At 52.1% G+C, this 16,610-nt stretch overlaps 1 long non-coding RNA gene across 2 annotated transcripts in view; it reads left to right on the top strand.

The window, feature by feature from the left end:
- The first annotated feature begins 15,945 nt into the window (after positions 1–15,945).
- The window catches only part of LOC119860400, a 38,564-nt gene continuing 37,899 nt past the window's right edge, over positions 15,946–16,610 (top strand). For both annotated transcript variants that reach the window (XR_005294525.2, XR_005294524.2), the window contains exon 1: positions 15,946–16,222. This is a non-coding gene — a long non-coding RNA (uncharacterized LOC119860400). The remainder of the gene's footprint in view (positions 16,223–16,610) is intronic.

The raw sequence follows: 16,610 nt of genomic DNA, 5'->3' as shown, positions 1-16,610 counted from the left end.
CCCCCCCCCCTTTAGTTGTTTACCCTCATCACTGCACCTCCCCTGATGCAATCAGAGTCCTTCCCCGCCCGAGTGCAGCTGGAGGAGCCGATGCCCGGCCCTGCGCCCATGGTTGTCCCCGTGTCCTCTTGTTGTTAGCCCCCTCCTCCTCTGCCTGCAGCCTAAGGGGGAGGAGTGGTTGCTTCTTCCCTTCCCCCAGGGCCCCTCTACAGTTTCCCCCCCCACCCATGCTGGTACCCTCCTTCCTGCATACAGTCCACCAGGGAAGAGTGGTTAGCCCTGTCCCACCTTCCCTATTCCCAATACCCTGTTTGCTGGACCCTCCTTCCCTGCCTGTTGTCTAGTGGGGAGGAGCAGTTGTCCATTGTCCCACTCCCGATTTAGGGCCTCCTCCTGCTTCTTTCCACTATGGAGGAGGACCCTGCCCTTCCCCCTGTTCCTGCTCCTGCCCCTACTGTTCCCTTAGCTTCCCCTTGCCACCAACCTTGCCCACCCCAGCGGCTACCCTCTCAGCCACCACTAGCCTAGACTCTGTGGCTGCCCCTTCCACTTGCAAAAAGGGCCAGGGGAATAAAAAGGGCAAAGGACCCGTGCGGAAAATAGAACCTCCCGTCGGCGGGGCTGCCCTCCCTGCCGCGGCCCCACATCTGCCACGGCCCCTTCCTCCTCAGCCATTCCCTCCACCAGCTTTGGGGGCGCTCCATCCCTAGCCCCCAGAGCATATGCCCAGGTGGCCGCCGCCCCCCCCCCGACTGCCGCCTCCAGTACCGTTCCTGGCGGCCGGGGCCCCTTCCCCTCACTGACCAGGGGGCACGGCATCCGCTGCCTCCTGGTGTCCGCCTCGCCCCACGTTGAAACGTACGTGCGGGTGCTGGCGAGGGTGGTAGGGCCCACGGCTGTCGTGGTGGCCTCCAAGATGTATGGTAAGGTTGTGTTCTTCCTAGAGTCGGAGGCCATCGCTCAGGAGGTGGTGGAGAAGGGCATGGCAGTGGGGGGGCGTGTTCGTTCCCCTAGAACCTCTGGAGGACTTGGGCGTATGGGTGGTATTGACCTCTGTCCCGCCCTTCCTGCCCAGTGTTGCCCTGTTGCCTGCCCTCTCCACCGTGGGGAAACCCATCTCCACCATCAGCCCTCTCCCGCTGGGCTGCAAGGACTCCGCCATGTCCTGTCCTTCCGCCGGCAGGTGCAGATTCAAGTGCCGCCGGCGACGCATGGTGGGGTGGCGCTCGAGGGGTCCTTCTTGGTGCCCTATCAGGGGGCCCATTATTCAACAGGGGAGGCCCGGTGCTTTCTCTGCCGGGCAACGGGGCACGTCCGGAGGGACTGCTTTCTGGTCCGGCCCGGAGGAGCATCCGGGACCCCCAAGATCCAGGAGGGGGCCGGTCCTGTCACCGCCAGAGACCTTGGCAGCCTGGCTGCCACTGCCGCTGCCCCTCCTCCCGTGGGGGAGAGGGCGGCAAGACCTCTGCTGGCTGAGGGAGAGGTCCTGCCCCAGGGGGAGGTTTCCCTTCCTCCTGTTATCCCGCCCTTGCCGCCCCAAGACCCAAAACGATCACCCTTGCCCCCTGGCCCTGCCCCTGCTGACCGGCCCTCCACTTCCACTTCAGAGGGCTGGGTGCTCGTCCGGGGGAAGTGCAGCACCCGTAAATCGTGGGCTCGATCCCTCCCCTCCGACGAAGAGGGGAAGAGGCCCCCCTGAAAGATGCTGCGGGGGGCTGACGCTATTACATCTTCTGCCGTGCCCCGGGATGGAGCCCAGCAGGAGACGCCAGCCATGGCAGCGGATGGAGACGTCACCGCCTCCCTTGTTGAGTCCCCTCCCAAGGAGGCCTCTGTAGCAGTTCCCCCAGCCCCTTTGCCATCTGTGCCCCTGCCACTGTCAATAGCTGGGCATTACTGCCCCGGCTCCTGGCGGGGAGGACTCTGGGGCTGCGGGGACTGAATTTATTTCCATATTCGAGGAGATCGAGGCCCTGGGTCTGAAGCCGGTCAACCATGGGGAGGATGACCCCTTCCCGCCAGCGGGCCTTGATCTGGGCTAAGTTCCACCACCCCCTCCTCTTTCTCCCTGCCCCTCACTCCCAGCTGTAGCCCCCGCTCTGGTCCTAGGGGCACCCCTGGCTCTTCCTATTTGCCCCGCCGTGGATGGCACCTCACCTGAGGCCGCAGAGCCCCTAGAGGCGACGGCTGATGCCGAGCGGTTGGGCCCCGAGCCTGTGGGCGTGCCCTCTACCACCCGGATGGAGTGGTTGGCTTCCCTTCCGGAGGGGGGCCCCCACTCCAGTTTCTGACGCCGTGGCTGCGGGTGACGTGTTTCTCGCAGCTCCCGTGCCTGGCATCAGTGAAGGCCCCTCTCTAACCCCGGTCCCTTTGTGCCCCCCTCCCAGCTGAGAGGAGCCGCACCCCGATAGCCCTGCTGCCGGGGACCGTGAACCCATCAATGTCCCCGTTCCTGTTCCTATCCCTGCTCCCAGCCCCTTTCCTGCCCCGGTCCCACTATTGGCCATTGTGTCTCTGATCTCGCCCCTTTTTCTGTCCTTGCCTCTGGCCCCGTTCCCGCTCCCGCCCCGATCCTGTTTCCGTCCCCAGTGAGTCGCTTGCCCCCCTCCCCGCCCCTCCTATGTTATTGCCGCCCCCGAGGTTGTCTCGTTTCCTCTGTCTATGGACAATTCTCGAGGGGGGGGGTCGTGTCCCCTCTTCCCAATATTATGGGGGCTGCACTATTCCCTCCGCCGCCCCCTCCTGTGCTGGGGATGGGGACGGGCTGCCCGGTGCAACCGCGCCGGGGTTCCGCTCCATGCACGCCCGTCTCCGCAGGCCGCGAAGATCTTTTAGGGGCCTCCTCGGAGGACGGCAGCGGGTTGGCTGCCGCGTCCCCCTCTGTGCTGAGGAAAGAGCTGCGCCGTTTCCTGCTGGGCACCCGTGGCTCAAAGGGCAAGGTGCAGCTCGCCCTCCAGCGCTGGGGGGACTTCCACCGCGTCCTCCGGGCCATGAAGGGCCTTTTGGGGGAGGGGAGAAGAACCGGGAGGCAGGGCCTCGCAGCCTATCGGCGGCCCCATAAGTTCCGCGACTCCCTGATGACCTTTGGGGTCGAACATGGGTTGTTGCGGGGCCCGCTGAAGGCCGTCGATTCCCCTGCCCGTGAGGATTCGCCCCATCCCTCCCTATGAAGGATACCATCTTTGCTATGCTGAACACCAGGGGCTGTAGTGTGGGTCTCCGCAGGAGCCAGGTGCTCCCCTTCCTTCAGGAGGGGGGGGTACTCTGTGATCTTCCTGCAGGAGACCCACACGGCTCCAGCCATCGAGGCTAGCTGGTGGCTGGAGTGGGGGGACGAGGTTTACTTTAGCCACCTCGGCGCCTGTTCAGCTGGGGTGGCCACCCTGTTCTCCCCCGAGCTATGGCCTGAGGTGCTGAGGGTAGCCAAGGTCACGCCGGGTCACCTGTTGCACGCCCGGGCCTGCGTGGAGGAGCTAAGGTTAAACCTGGTCAACATTTACACCCCGAACGCGGGCCCGGAACGAGTGTGTTTCTAGCGGCAGGCATCGGCCTTCCTCGGCACTCTGGATCCTCATGAGTGCCTGGTCCTGGGCAGGGACTTCAACGCCACCCTTGAGGACTGGGACCGCTCAGGAGTCGAGACATCCCAGTCGCGGGCATCCTCGGGGAGATCGTGGATCATCACTCCCTGGTGGACGTCTGGCGCGACCACCACCTGGACGACGATGTTACCTTTACTTATGTCCAGGTGAAGGGGGATCGGTCACGCCACTCCCGGTTGGACCACATTTATATTTCACATTTCCATCTGGCACAAGCCTACACCTCCGGCATCCGACTGGCCCCGTTCTCGGATCACCACTTGGTGACCGTGACAGCCTCTCTCAGTCCAGAGAGGCCAGGGCCGGTCTATTGGCATTTTAATAACAGCTTGCTGGAGGACGTGGGCTTTGTGGCGTCCTTCTGGGAGTTCTGGCTGGCCTGGCGGGGGCAGTGGCATGTCTTTCCCTCGGTGAGGCGGTGGTGGGGTATTGGGAAGGTGCGCGCATGGCTCTTCTGCCGCGACTACACCCAGGGCGCCACCCGGTGGAGAGATGTGGTGATAGGGCAGTTGGAGCAGGAGGTTTTAGAGCTAGAGAGGCATCTTGCTGAGGATCCACCCCTCCACGCAGCGTACTGGGAGAAGCAAGAGGAGCTCCGGGCCTTGGAGAACCATCGAGCCCGGGGTGCTTTTGTTCGATCCTGCATCCGCCTCCTTCGGGAGATGGATCGTGGCTCCCACTTCTTCTATGCCCTGGAGAAAAGGAGGGGGGCCAAAAAGCACAACACTTGCCTCCTGGCGGAGGACGGGACCCCCCTCACGGATCCGGAGGAGATGCGTGGAAGGGCCAGGGCCTTCTACGCTAAACTTTTGTCCCCGGATCCGACCGACGCCGATGCCCGCAGGGTGCTCTGGACCGAACTCCCGACGGTCAGCACGGCGACTGAGACCGGCTGGAGCTACCTCTCTCTCTGGCCGAGCTCTCGGAAGCCCTCTGTCGCATGCCCACTAATAAATCTCTGGGCATGGACGGGCTGACCATGGAGTTCTACCACGTGTTCTGGGATGTCCTCGGCCCGGACCTTGTCATTGTCTGGGCCAAGTCCTTGCAAAACGGGGTCCTCCCTCTCTCGTGCAGGTGAGCTGTGCTCGACTTATTGCCAAAGAAGGGGGACCTCTGCGACTTACGGAACTGGCGTCCCATCTCACTCCTCGGCACGGACTACAAGGTCGTAATGAAGGCCATCTCGCTGCGGCTGGGGTCCGTGCTGGCAGACGGGGTCCATCCCGACCAGACCTACGCCATCCTGGGCTGGACCATCTTTGACAACTTGTATTTGGTCTGGGACCTCTTGGAGCTGGGGCGCAGGGATGGTCTGTCATTCGCCCTCCTGTCCCTGGACCAGAAGAAGGCATTCAACAGGGTGGACCATGATTATCTCCTGGGCACCCTGCGGGCATTCGGCTTTGGGTCCTAGTTTGTAGGCTTTCTCCAGGTGCTGTACGCCGACGCAGAGTGTCTGGTCAGGCTCAACGGGACCCTGACCGAGCCGGTCAGCTTCGGGCAGGGAGTACGGCAAGGGTGTCCCTTCTCGGGCCAGCTGTACACTCTGGCAATCGAGCCCTTCCACCGTCTCCTCCGCCGGAGGTTGACGGGGTTGGCGCTTCGGGAGCCAGAACTGCGGCTGGTCCTGTCGGCGTACGCCGACGACGTGCTCTTCATGGTCCAGGACCCGGACAACCTGGTGCGGGTGGAGGCCTGCCAGGCCTTTTACTCGGTGGCCTCCTCCACCTGGGTCAACTGGGTCAAGAGCTCTGGCTTGGTGGTCGGGGCCGGGTGGCAGGCAAGCTCCCTCCCACCTGCGCTTCAGGCCATCCGGTGGAGCGCGGGTCCACTGCTCTATCTTGGCATTTATCTATCTGCCACGAATCCTTCTCCGCCGGAGAATTGGCAGGATTTGGAGGTCAGGGTGGATGAGTGTCTGCAGAGATGGACAGGACTGTTCCGGTGTCTCTCCCTGCAAGGGAGGGCACTGGTGCTGAACCAGCTAGTCCTGTCCATGCTCTGGCACCGACTCAACACCCTGAGCCCAGGTGTGCAAAGAGGAACAAGTGTGGGGAAAAGTGCAGCCAGAACCTCAACAAGAGGTTCTGGAGGAGCCGGAATAGGGGATGCAACCTGGCGCATTCGAGATCCTCCTGGCTCTGGCCAAAGTTTCCATCTACAATACCAGGAGGAGAATGTTGGATAAGAGGGTGCTCTGCGACTGCGGGGCCTATTTCCATTCCTCCCTAGTTTCGCGTATCTGGGCAGAGTTCCACTGGGCAGCATCCGCTGGCTCCCTCAACAGCTTTGAGGAGCAGTGGGCGCTGTCCGGGGTTCTCTGCTCGGTGTCCCCATCCGGTCTCCTCATTTTTGAAGCTCTGACCCTCACTCCGATCCCTGGTTTTCATTAGTTGGTTCCTGGGTCCAGTGGTCCTTCCTGCTAGGTTGGGGGAGGGGTCTTTAGCAGTAGGTGGGCTTGCGCCTACCCACTTCCCGGGATTTTCCAATAAGACCCTGCTACACTCCAAAACATAACTTTTTTTTGTTCAGAACTAAACAATTTCCTTTTTCAGATTTCAGTTCAGCCACTGGACCAAACAATCAATTATTCACTAATTATTCACTTAATTGTCATATCTCCATTTGCTAGGAGTTCCTTAAACCAAGTCACAGAGCCTCAATAGTGAATTAGGTAACTAGAAGCTTTACAGATCATGTCTGTAGTGCATGAGCATACACATATATATAGCCCCAGCTAAATTCCCAACAATCTGTCCTAATATGCACTGCTGTCAGTGTAAAAACCTGAGATGGATTTGCTCTGGGCTGGATTCTTCATTGTTTGCACCAAAGTCACGGTGAGGATTGAGGCATGTCTCTAATACGTTACCCAGTTTCTGTCTCCATTCCACATCCTCACCGCCACACCTGACTTCCTGAAAAGCCATTTACATTACTTGGTTCCGAGTGCTCTGCAATTGTTTCCATTTGATCATAAAATCACAGAAATGTAGGGCTGGAAGAGACCTTGAGAGGTCACCAGTCCAGCCCCCTTTGCTGAGGCAGGACTAACTAAACCTAAACCATTCCTGACAGGTGTTTTCTAACCTGTTCTTATAAACCTCCAAGCACCGGGATTCCACAATCACCCTTGAAAGCCTGTTCCAGATCTTAACTATCTTTAGAGTTAGAAAGTTTTTCCTAATATCTAATCTAAATCTCCCTTACCGCAGATTAAGCCCATTACTTCTTGTCCTCCCTTCAGTGGATATGGAGAACAATTGATCAGTCTTCTTTATAACAACCTTTAACTTATTTGAACACTTATCAGGTCCTCACTCAGTCTTCCTTTCTCAAGACTAAACATACTCAGACTTTCTAACCTTTCCTCAGAGGTCAGGTTTTCTAAACCTTTTATCATTTGTGTTGCTCTCTTCTGGACTATCTCCAATTTGTCCATATATTTCTTAAACTGTGGAGCCCAGAACTGGACACAGTACTCCAGGTGAGACCTCACCAGTGCCAGGTAAAGTATGACAATTACCACTCATGTCTTGCATACGGCACTCTTGTTAATACACCCCAGAATATTTGCTTTTTTCACAACCGCATCACATTGACTCTTGTTCAGTTTGTGATCCACTAGAATCCTCCAGATTTTTTTCAGCAGTACTGACATCTATTCCCCATTTTGTAGTTGTGCATTTGATTTTTTTCCTTCCTAAGTGTAGTACTCTGCACTTGTCTTTATTGAATGTCATCTTATTGGTTTCAGACCAGTTCTCTAATTTGTTGAGCTCATTTTGAATTCAAGCCTCTCCTCCCAAGTATTGGCAAATCCACTCATCATGGTGTCATCTGCAAGTTTTATAATCATACTCTCCACTCCATTATCCAAGCCATTAATGAAAACATTGAATGGTACCAGACCCAGGACAGACAGCCCTTCTTCCCCAGTGAACCATTGATAACAACTCTTTGAGTACAGTCTTTTAAGCAGCTTTGCACTCACCTTATAGTAAATTCATCTAAACTACATTTCCCTAATTTGCTTAGGAGACTGTCATATTGGACTGTCAAGATATCACATCTACAACTCCCCCCCCCCCATCCAGTAGGCCAGTAACCCTGTCAAAGACCCTTTGATCACATTTTCAAGGGCCTACCCCTGTGCCCATGCATTGCTCCATTGAAATCGGGGTTCTGCACTAGCAGATCTAATTGCAGGCTTGGGATATAAGGGCCAGATTGAGAGCCCATTGAAATCAATGAAAAGACTCCCCTTGACTCTGATGGGCATGGGATCAGGTTCTAAACATACAACTCTCCTTTCCTACCATGTCCATCTCCCTGAAGCGGCAGGAGGGAGAGAGCAGGGAAGTTACAACTCCTGATGACTGGGTTCAGTCATGGAACTCAGTAATGGTGAAAATCCTTTCCACATTTTTTACTGATGAACCTTTAATCATTTTAATGTTCAAAATCAAAGTTTGGCTCTGCACCTAACCCCCCTCTCCCTCTGAAAAGTTTCTGCATCATGTCACCCTATTACTTAAAGCTTTATTTAAAAACAAATACATTCTCTCTGTCCCCGAGTAAAGACGATAAGCTATATCTGCCCCCAGGCAGCTAGCTTACAACTTGCAGGATTACATTCGTCATCACAAATACCAGACTAGATAGATTTCCTGCTCTGTTCACGGCAGCACAGAAACATATTCATGTGTTCCTAGTGGAACCATATCAAAGCCGAGACGCTTATCTCCAGGACAGACACCAGATGGCACTCTAACATGTTTGATGCACGCAAACACCAGAAAGAAGTCATGGCTGGTTAAGCGTGCATTCAACCCAGTGAACAGCATGTAGTGACAGAATGCATGATCAGTGAACAGCAATAAACACAATGAAAACGGGCCTGGTGTCAGCATTAATGATAGCATCAGCACTTCGCTAAGTGCCTGTAGGAGAAAGGGGAGTTCTGGTTAAGGCAATCCATACTGTAAGGTACCACACAATGACAGAATGTAATGAGCCCTTGGATTGACAGGAGAGGATCATTGGTACATAGCTGCCTATTGTCCTGTATTTAAGAGTTATTAATGATTGCCTGCTCTATGCTTAAATATGGAGTATTTCCAACTCCAGATGTTCACTTCCCCACCTCACAGGGGTGGTAGTGAGGATAAATACTTTACAAGTTTGGGGGGAGCTATGGTAAGAGGGGGCCATAGATGTACCTAAAACAGACAGTCTTTGGCTGTAGCTACCACCAAACGAAGGAGAAATAAATAAAAACCTCTTTCCAGTGACAGATTAGCCACTGGGCCCAAAGGGGGGGCCCTTGGAAAAAATCCGCTGCCCAAGGGTGGAAGCCTGAAACCCCAGCTACCAAGCTGGTGGGGTGGGGGAAGCCCCTGCGCCCTAACCTCGCTCCATGGCAGCAGTGCCAGGCGGGGGACACCCCCCCCCGCAGCAGCCCCTGACCCTCACCCCAGCTGAAGCCGCAGGAGGGGGAAAGCGCCCCCCCCCGGTGTCCCCCGTTTGAATTGTCTGAAATAAACCCAAAGGGGGGGAAGTTGCATTATTGATTATCTCAAATTAAACTGAAAGAAACCCCACACTTGTTCTTTACTGATTTACAAATTACACCAAAGGATAAATAAACACACCCACACCAGCTATAATCCCTCAGTTATGACTGGAAATAAGATGCACATTTTTAACAGTAAGGGTTGTTAACCATTGAAACAGTTCCCCAGGAAGTGTGGTGGATTCGCCCTCACTTGGAGCCTTGGAATCAACACTGGATGTCTTACTATCTAAGAGATGTCCTAGTTCAACCTCAAGTTATTGACTCAGTTCAAGAATCATTCGTTGAAATGCTCTGGCCTGTGCCATCCGGGAGCTCACAGGAGATGATCACCTTAGGGGGTCTATGACACTGCAGCTTCCTGTATCTCACAGTGAGTGAGCTAGTTAACAAGGGGCTAACAATCCTAGAATCATAGCATATCAGGGTTGGAAGGGACCTCAGGAGGTCATCTAGTCCAACCCCCTGCTCAACTAAATCATCCTAGCCAGATGACAAAGCTGGGCCTTAAAAACCTCTAAGGATGGAGAGTCCATGAATCAGTTGTATTAACATGTTGCTTGCTGCCCATGCTTCGGGCTATGTTTTCAGAGTCCTCAAGCCAGTCTTTAAACTTTCACCTAACCGGTAAGGTTTAGCATGTATATTTTTTTCCCCAGCCTATGATTTTGTGCACTGTAAACGGAACAGTTTGATAGCAAAACATGCACCTAGTCTGTGCAAAAAATTCTTAATATTACTATTCCCACCCCTTCCTCCCTCTCTTCCAGTCACAGGTGTAGGTTATGTCCACTTGTGCCTAATCTTAAACCTGATCACCTTGATGCAGGAACTGGCTCTTACTATGTTTGTGTACAGCTCCCAGGCCCATACTTAATTTAAGGGTGGTGAAAGGTTGTGGAGGGGGGAGTGGTTTGTAGCAAATTAAATTTGCTCCTGAATGAGATAAACCTACACTCAAACTGTAGCTCTGACTCCTGGTTCTTTAAAGCTGTCTGACTATTGCTCCATTGTCTTTTCATTCCCCTCACTGGCAGAGCCATGAGTAACTAGAGCTGCAATTGCAGAAGATGCTCCTAGAGCCTAAACAACGAGGAGTCCTTGTGGCACCTTAGAGACTAACAAATTTATTTAGGCATAAGCTTTCATGGGCTAAAACCCACTTCATCAGATGCATGAAGTAGAAAATACAGTAGGCAGGTATAAATATACTCCATGCATCTGATGAAGTGGGTTTTAGCCCACAAAAGCTTATGCCCAGATAAATTTGTTAGTCTCTAAGGTGCCACAAGGACTCCTCATTGTTTTTGCTGATACAGACTAACACGGCTACCCTTCTGAAACCTGTCCTGGCTCCTAGTGACAGGTGGTTAACAGCTCCAGGATGCCTGACTTCTGGAGCAGTTTTACAAATGATCAGCATAGCAATTTTGTGGTTAACTAACCCTTTCCTGTAAACAGGCCTACTCATGGAGCTTCCAAATGAGGCATCTTCTGTGGTACTGAGCCAGGCTAAGAGAGTTGGGAGATGGTGTCATTCTTACTCCTCCTTTTAAAAATATGTCACTGATGGATATAAAGACCCCCCAGACCCTCAAAAATAAACAGAGCAAGCTTTAACCAAGAGAATGGACTTCAAGTGGCTTATTCCTGTAAACCATGTTTCACAAAGCTGAAAAATCCAGTCTCTAAGGTTGTGCTTGAAATTTTTAATGCCCATTTTTTCTACCAGTGTTTGTCTGGTGCTTTATTTGATGCCCAAGATTCTGTGTTTGTATTGCCGTAGCCCTTACGAAGTCTTAGAGATGGACCAGGACCCATTGTGCTAGGTGCTGTGCAAGCACAGTCCTTTACGTGTGCATCGTCTTCTCTTTAAGTTTGTGTATGAACCTGAGATTTAACAGGACGGGGGGGTGAGAGTTTAACAAGCTGGCCAAGACCCTAGAGCCTCGAAGCATGTGGAGAGAGCCTCTCTCCTCACTTCTTGTCAAAAGCCCTCATAATGTAGAAGAGTATGGGGAGTGCTGGGGGTGGAGGGACTCACAATCACGATGTGAAACAGGCTTCCATTCAAAGTGCAAGCTTCTGTTCTGGTGGGCAGAGGATAGGAATGGGAGATGGCATGTATGATCCCAGCTTCCAGGGTTTGGTTCCCTCAAAGAGAGTTTTCTCCATCAGGAGTCCCAGGGCTCCACCAGCCTGGGACCTTGTCTGCCTGGGCCAATGTCAATTGTGTCATTTTTGGCCCAATGTGTCTTATGTTGCACAGAAATTTGCTGTGACCACTGCTGTACACACTTTGAGCGCTGAAAACGATTGGCCTCCAAAACAAGGAACCCATACCGGGGGTGACAGGCAGAGCTAGTTGTTACACTGAGGGAAGGAACCCCCAAGGGTTCTAAGCTTCATGCATGAATACATTTCCCAGGGTCTTGTTCACTCATTGCATCCCACATTTGGGCCTGGGCAGGCTGAGGGGTGTGCAAGGCCCAGAAATGGCCTCTCTGATCCCAGCTCGCAGGACAATCTCAAACTGTTTGAAGGAAGCAGAAGCCTCAAGGCTCCTCCTGCTTGGGGCTCAGATGAACTCCTTCCACTATCTCCTGGACTCATCTTTTCCTGAGGGCTTATGGGAAGCGGGATGTTGCTTGAGGGGCAACTGTTGAGTCGTTCAGCACCAGTGTGGTGAATAATCCTAGGTCAGTGAGGAGCAAATCTACTTTTCTTCCCCTACTTTGGAGGCCGGAGGGCATAGGTCAGCTGAGGAGGTGGAAGGTTCTGTGCCAGAGTTCAGAGAGACAAGGTGGGGGGTTTTTTTGGGATGGGGGCAGTGAGGTCTAGGAGGAATGTGGCCCTTGGCAGCAGCTGGCAAAGTGCTATCTGGAATCCAGAACATTCTAGAAGCCTAAAAGGCCTAGGGGTTTAATTCTGGCCGCCAATGAAAAGCCAAAACAGAAGGGTTCAAAAACTGAAACTCAACACTCATTTATTTAGTCCATTACTGATCCTACTCCATTGTGGCCAGAGTAGCTGAGCACCTCACACTCTGTAATGTATTTCTCCTCACAACACCCTTTTGAGGTCAAAATTATTATTGTCTTAACTTTACAACTGGAAAACCAAGGCATAGGGAGGTTAAGTGACTTGCTCACGGTCTCGCAGGAAGTCTGTGGCAGAGCAGGGACTTGAACACAGGAAAGTTGTTAGGCTAATTCCCTAACCACTGGACCATCCTTCCTCTCAACCAGCCATTCTCCTTTAAATGATCAGTCCTCAGAAACAACAGTTTTATTTTTTTAAATGTCTATAAATACCCTCACTAACATAAATATACCTACAGAATATCTCTACAAACATCTCATATAACTCTTTGCTATCAAACATCACACAAAATTAAATAGAAGCCAACATGCAAATCTCTCCAAAGGACAATCTCCTTTTTTTTTAAAAAAATTTAACAGTTGTATTCAATCATTTCCCCCTTTACCTCTTCTTCTTCCTTCTTTATTTCTTTTTGATATGGTGCTTCCTAAAAAAACAAATGTGAAATTTCTAACCATTCTCTAAGGTCAGAATCTCCTGTTATAAATCACTTATGCACATCTTAACCTTAAAAAAAAAACCTCAACAACAAATCGTCACTTTAGCTTTCTTGGTTTCTTGTACTTACAGATACTTTCTTCCTTTCCTAACATTGCCCAAAACTAGTTTCTTGTTCTCCCCTTCTGATCCCTTAAGAGACTCTATAAAGAGATTCTCCCATTAGTGCCTTTTAGATTTACACTGCTACGACCAAGGTTAGAATCTGGCCCCTAGAACCATAGAATCATAGAAGATTAGGGTTGGAAGAGACCACAAGAGGTCATCTAGTCCAACCCCCTGCTCAAAGCAGGACCAACCCCGACTAAATCATCCAGCCAGGGCTTTGTCAAGCCTGACCTTAAAAACCTCTAAGGAAGGAGATTCCACCACCTCCCTAGGTAACCCATTCCAGGGCTTCACCACCCTCCTAACGAAAAAGTTTTTTCCTAATATCCAACCTAAACCTCCTCCACTGCAACTTGAGACCATTGCTCCCGGTCCCTAATGCTTGAGCTTTGCAGAGAAGAGACCATACTCAGATCTCTCTTGAGATCCAGGCTGGCTGGCATCCTCAGCCCCTTAGCCTCCAGAGAGTCAACTGCTACCCTGCCCCACCTGATCCAACCTCTAATTGCCTCACCTCTGCCCCCAGCAGCCTCCTACTCCAGAACTGCCTCTTACTCCTAACACATCCCCTCACCGCCCCCATGACTATGAACATCCCCTGATGCCCTTACCTGAGATCATCCTCATATAGGAGCTTTGTTGCTCCTGACTTGAGACTTTTGCTCGGGGTAAACAATAAACAGACCCCCTTTTAGAAGTGGAAGCAATTAGATCCTATATGCTCGCATGACAATGTCAGCGGTCTATCAACAATCACATCTGGAGATTTCTTTCAACCACTTTTTGGCCTGAGAAGACAACAAAGCTCTGGGTTGCTGAGAACCCTTCAGCCACCCATGCTTTTCATATTTCTCACCGTCAGTGGAGACAGTCACTCCCACCGAACCAGTTCCAAGAACGTGCCTTTGTTTCAACAAGGACTAAGGAAGATCAATGGAGTCTCTTCTATTCCGTTGCTATCCAGGAGAATAAACAGAACTCCATCTTGCCCCACCTCTCTCTACCAATTCCGCAGGGACCCTGGTGAGAGAAGCCAGCGTTAACGCTCACAGACCAGTGTCTTGTTCAAGCAAGAACGCTTGTAGTAAGACTTTAGTATGAATTAAAGATAACACGGCCCTCTGTTGTGGTGTGGCAGAATTCAGCAGCCACCACACCTGGCTCACCTACTGCTTACCATTTAGCAGAACTGCAGATTTAAAGAGACAGACAGGTGGAAAGAAAGCACTGGTGCCCCATCCACTGCTGGATAAAGCACACATACAGAATTTCCCCTGAGCTCCTTCCCAGATAAACCATACTTACGTGTAGCAGCTATTACAGCATCACTTTGAAAGTCGCCCTAGTTCTTTAAGGAGGCCCTCTGCCCCTTCTCCGCTCTTCTTATGTTAAAGTGGGGACTGGAGGCAGGGAACCCTATTAATAAGGGGGGAATTATTTAAAGACTCTGGAGATGAGTGATTTAGTTCTGATCCCCAGTAAAAGGGAGCGGAGGGAAGTGTATCTGCAGGGCCTGACTGTGCCCCAAGGGGGTGCTCTAGGATGGCACCCTGACACAAGACTCTATAGACTGTCCCATTAATGCTGTTCAGATTCACACTGCTGGGACCCAGATCAGAGTCTGGTTGCCGGTGTTGGAGGCTTGCATGGGAGATCTGGGCCGGGACCACTCATTCCCTAGAATCCCCCCAACCAGCTTCTCGTCTTGCTTTCCTGCTGCCACCTCTAGCTGTGGTCCAGCAGGGGGAGCTGTGAGAGTAGAGTGTGTCTGGTTAGCAGGCCCACAGGGACCAGATGTGTGACAAGCTGGCTGGGCTGGAGGAATGCATGAGTGCGGGAGCTGCAGGTCAGGCAGGATGCATGCCACTTGGCAGCCCTGTTGCATCTGGGTTTATACATAGATTAGCCATCGAATGTCCCGTACTATGTGTTTGCACAGTACCTCGGGCAATGGAATCCAGATCTCAGCTGAGACTCGTCAGTGCTGCTGGAACTGATACTCCTTGCAGGGACAGCAGTAGGGGACCGTGAACCTGGGACTTTCAGTAAGAAAAGCATGAGGGTCTGCTGCTTGTGTTGAAGGCCTAAGGCCCAGAGCCTCTAAGCTAGTCAGCTTCCTCACTTCCACTGATTTCAGCCTAAATATCTTTGAGAACTTGGGCCTTAATCCTTTGGCTGGCAGCTCATAAAACTATTATGTGAGTCAGCCACTAGAGGGGAAAAAATGCCCATCCTCTGTTGTGTAGGTCATGATACTGTCATGTAAACAGTAATGAAGTCATAAAGTATGGCTTCAAAATGTATGTATATAACAAAGGACTTTTATTCATTTAACAGCTTTTTCAGCAATTACATTTGTTCCTGACTGAGATAAACCCACATTCAAACTACAGCTTGATTTTTGTTCTTTCTTTCTTTCTTTCTTTCTTTGCCACTCTCTCATCAGCTGCTGCCTTCAGAAGCTGCATAACGATTGCTCCTTTTATTTCCCTCACTGTCAGGGCCTTTTTCCAACTAGAGCTGCAATGGCAGAAGATGCTCCACAAGTCTGGTGATTAAGAGCTCCAGGATGCCGTGTGCCTGAGTGCACTTTCGAGCAGTTTAACAAATTATGAACAGAGCTATTTTGTGATTAACTGACCCTCTTCTGTAAACAGACCTGTTAACCAAGTTCCCAAAACAACACTGCAACCCTCCTGTTCGGCGGACTATCTCACCGTGAGTGTACAACACCAGTGATTTGCATCAGCAGTTGCTGCTCGTGGGTTTCTAAGGTCTTGAGTTTTGACCCTAAATAGCCTGCAATCTGCCTCCTTGATAGATTGACTCTCTTTTTGTCCCATATCTGCAATCTCTTGCTTTCACTGAGCTCAGTGGTTGTGCTCAAGCGGGACCTTGAGTTGAAGTCAAAGGGAAGCTGCTCCTGTCATGGCATCATGCTTGGGGGCCCCTAGGCTTCTGAACTTGTGCCCCCAGGCACACAACTTGGTGTGAATAAGCCCAAATATATTGACCTTCAGGGCACACTGAGAGACTCATCTCCTTTGGGGGCAGTCACTCAGTGGACTGGGCCCTTTCAGAGGGAACTGGTCCAGCCCTGTGCCTCATTAACAATGGGGCCTGATGGAGAGCAGCTGGTCTCTCTAACAAGCCACAGTGGAGCAGGGAGAGGAAGCTGTGGCAGAGGCTGCAGAAAGCAGGAGGTCTGTGATTGGGGCCAAACCCCAGAGCCAGAGATCTGAAGAAGGCTGAGGGTGAAGGCAACAGCAGAGTGAAGAGAATAGGCAGCATCGAGTGAGTGTTGGACCTTCTCCTGGGGAAGAAAGGACACAAGGTAGGAAGATAGGGGTGTTCCTGCTGGCAGGAGCTGGGAAGGACTCTAGCTAGAAGGGCCTGGGGTGGCTGCTGATAAGAAGAAGGCTGAGGAAGAGCCTGGGACAAGTGGAGCAGAATAGGTATTGGACTGATGGACGATATTTTGGGACTCTGAGGATGGTTTTGAATTGTTTGTTAATAAAGCCAGACCCCAAGGAGGGGTGATAGCAGCCACAAGAGAGCTTCTACTGGAGTTATTGATTGAGGCCCTGAGTAAAGGGAAACTGAGTCAGAGGTACTGCAGAGCCACCTCAGGCTGGGAGGTGACCATGCCCTGTGGCAGGGAAGTATAATCTTTAGAGAGAGTGGGGTGGAGGGTGAGTTATATTCAGGGAATGTCCTTTGCC

The sequence above is a fragment of the Dermochelys coriacea genome, chromosome 8, assembly GCF_009764565.3.
Source record: "Dermochelys coriacea isolate rDerCor1 chromosome 8, rDerCor1.pri.v4, whole genome shotgun sequence".
Lineage (NCBI taxonomy): Eukaryota > Metazoa > Chordata > Testudines > Dermochelyidae > Dermochelys > Dermochelys coriacea.
This window is presented reverse-complemented; position numbering and strand designations above follow the sequence as displayed.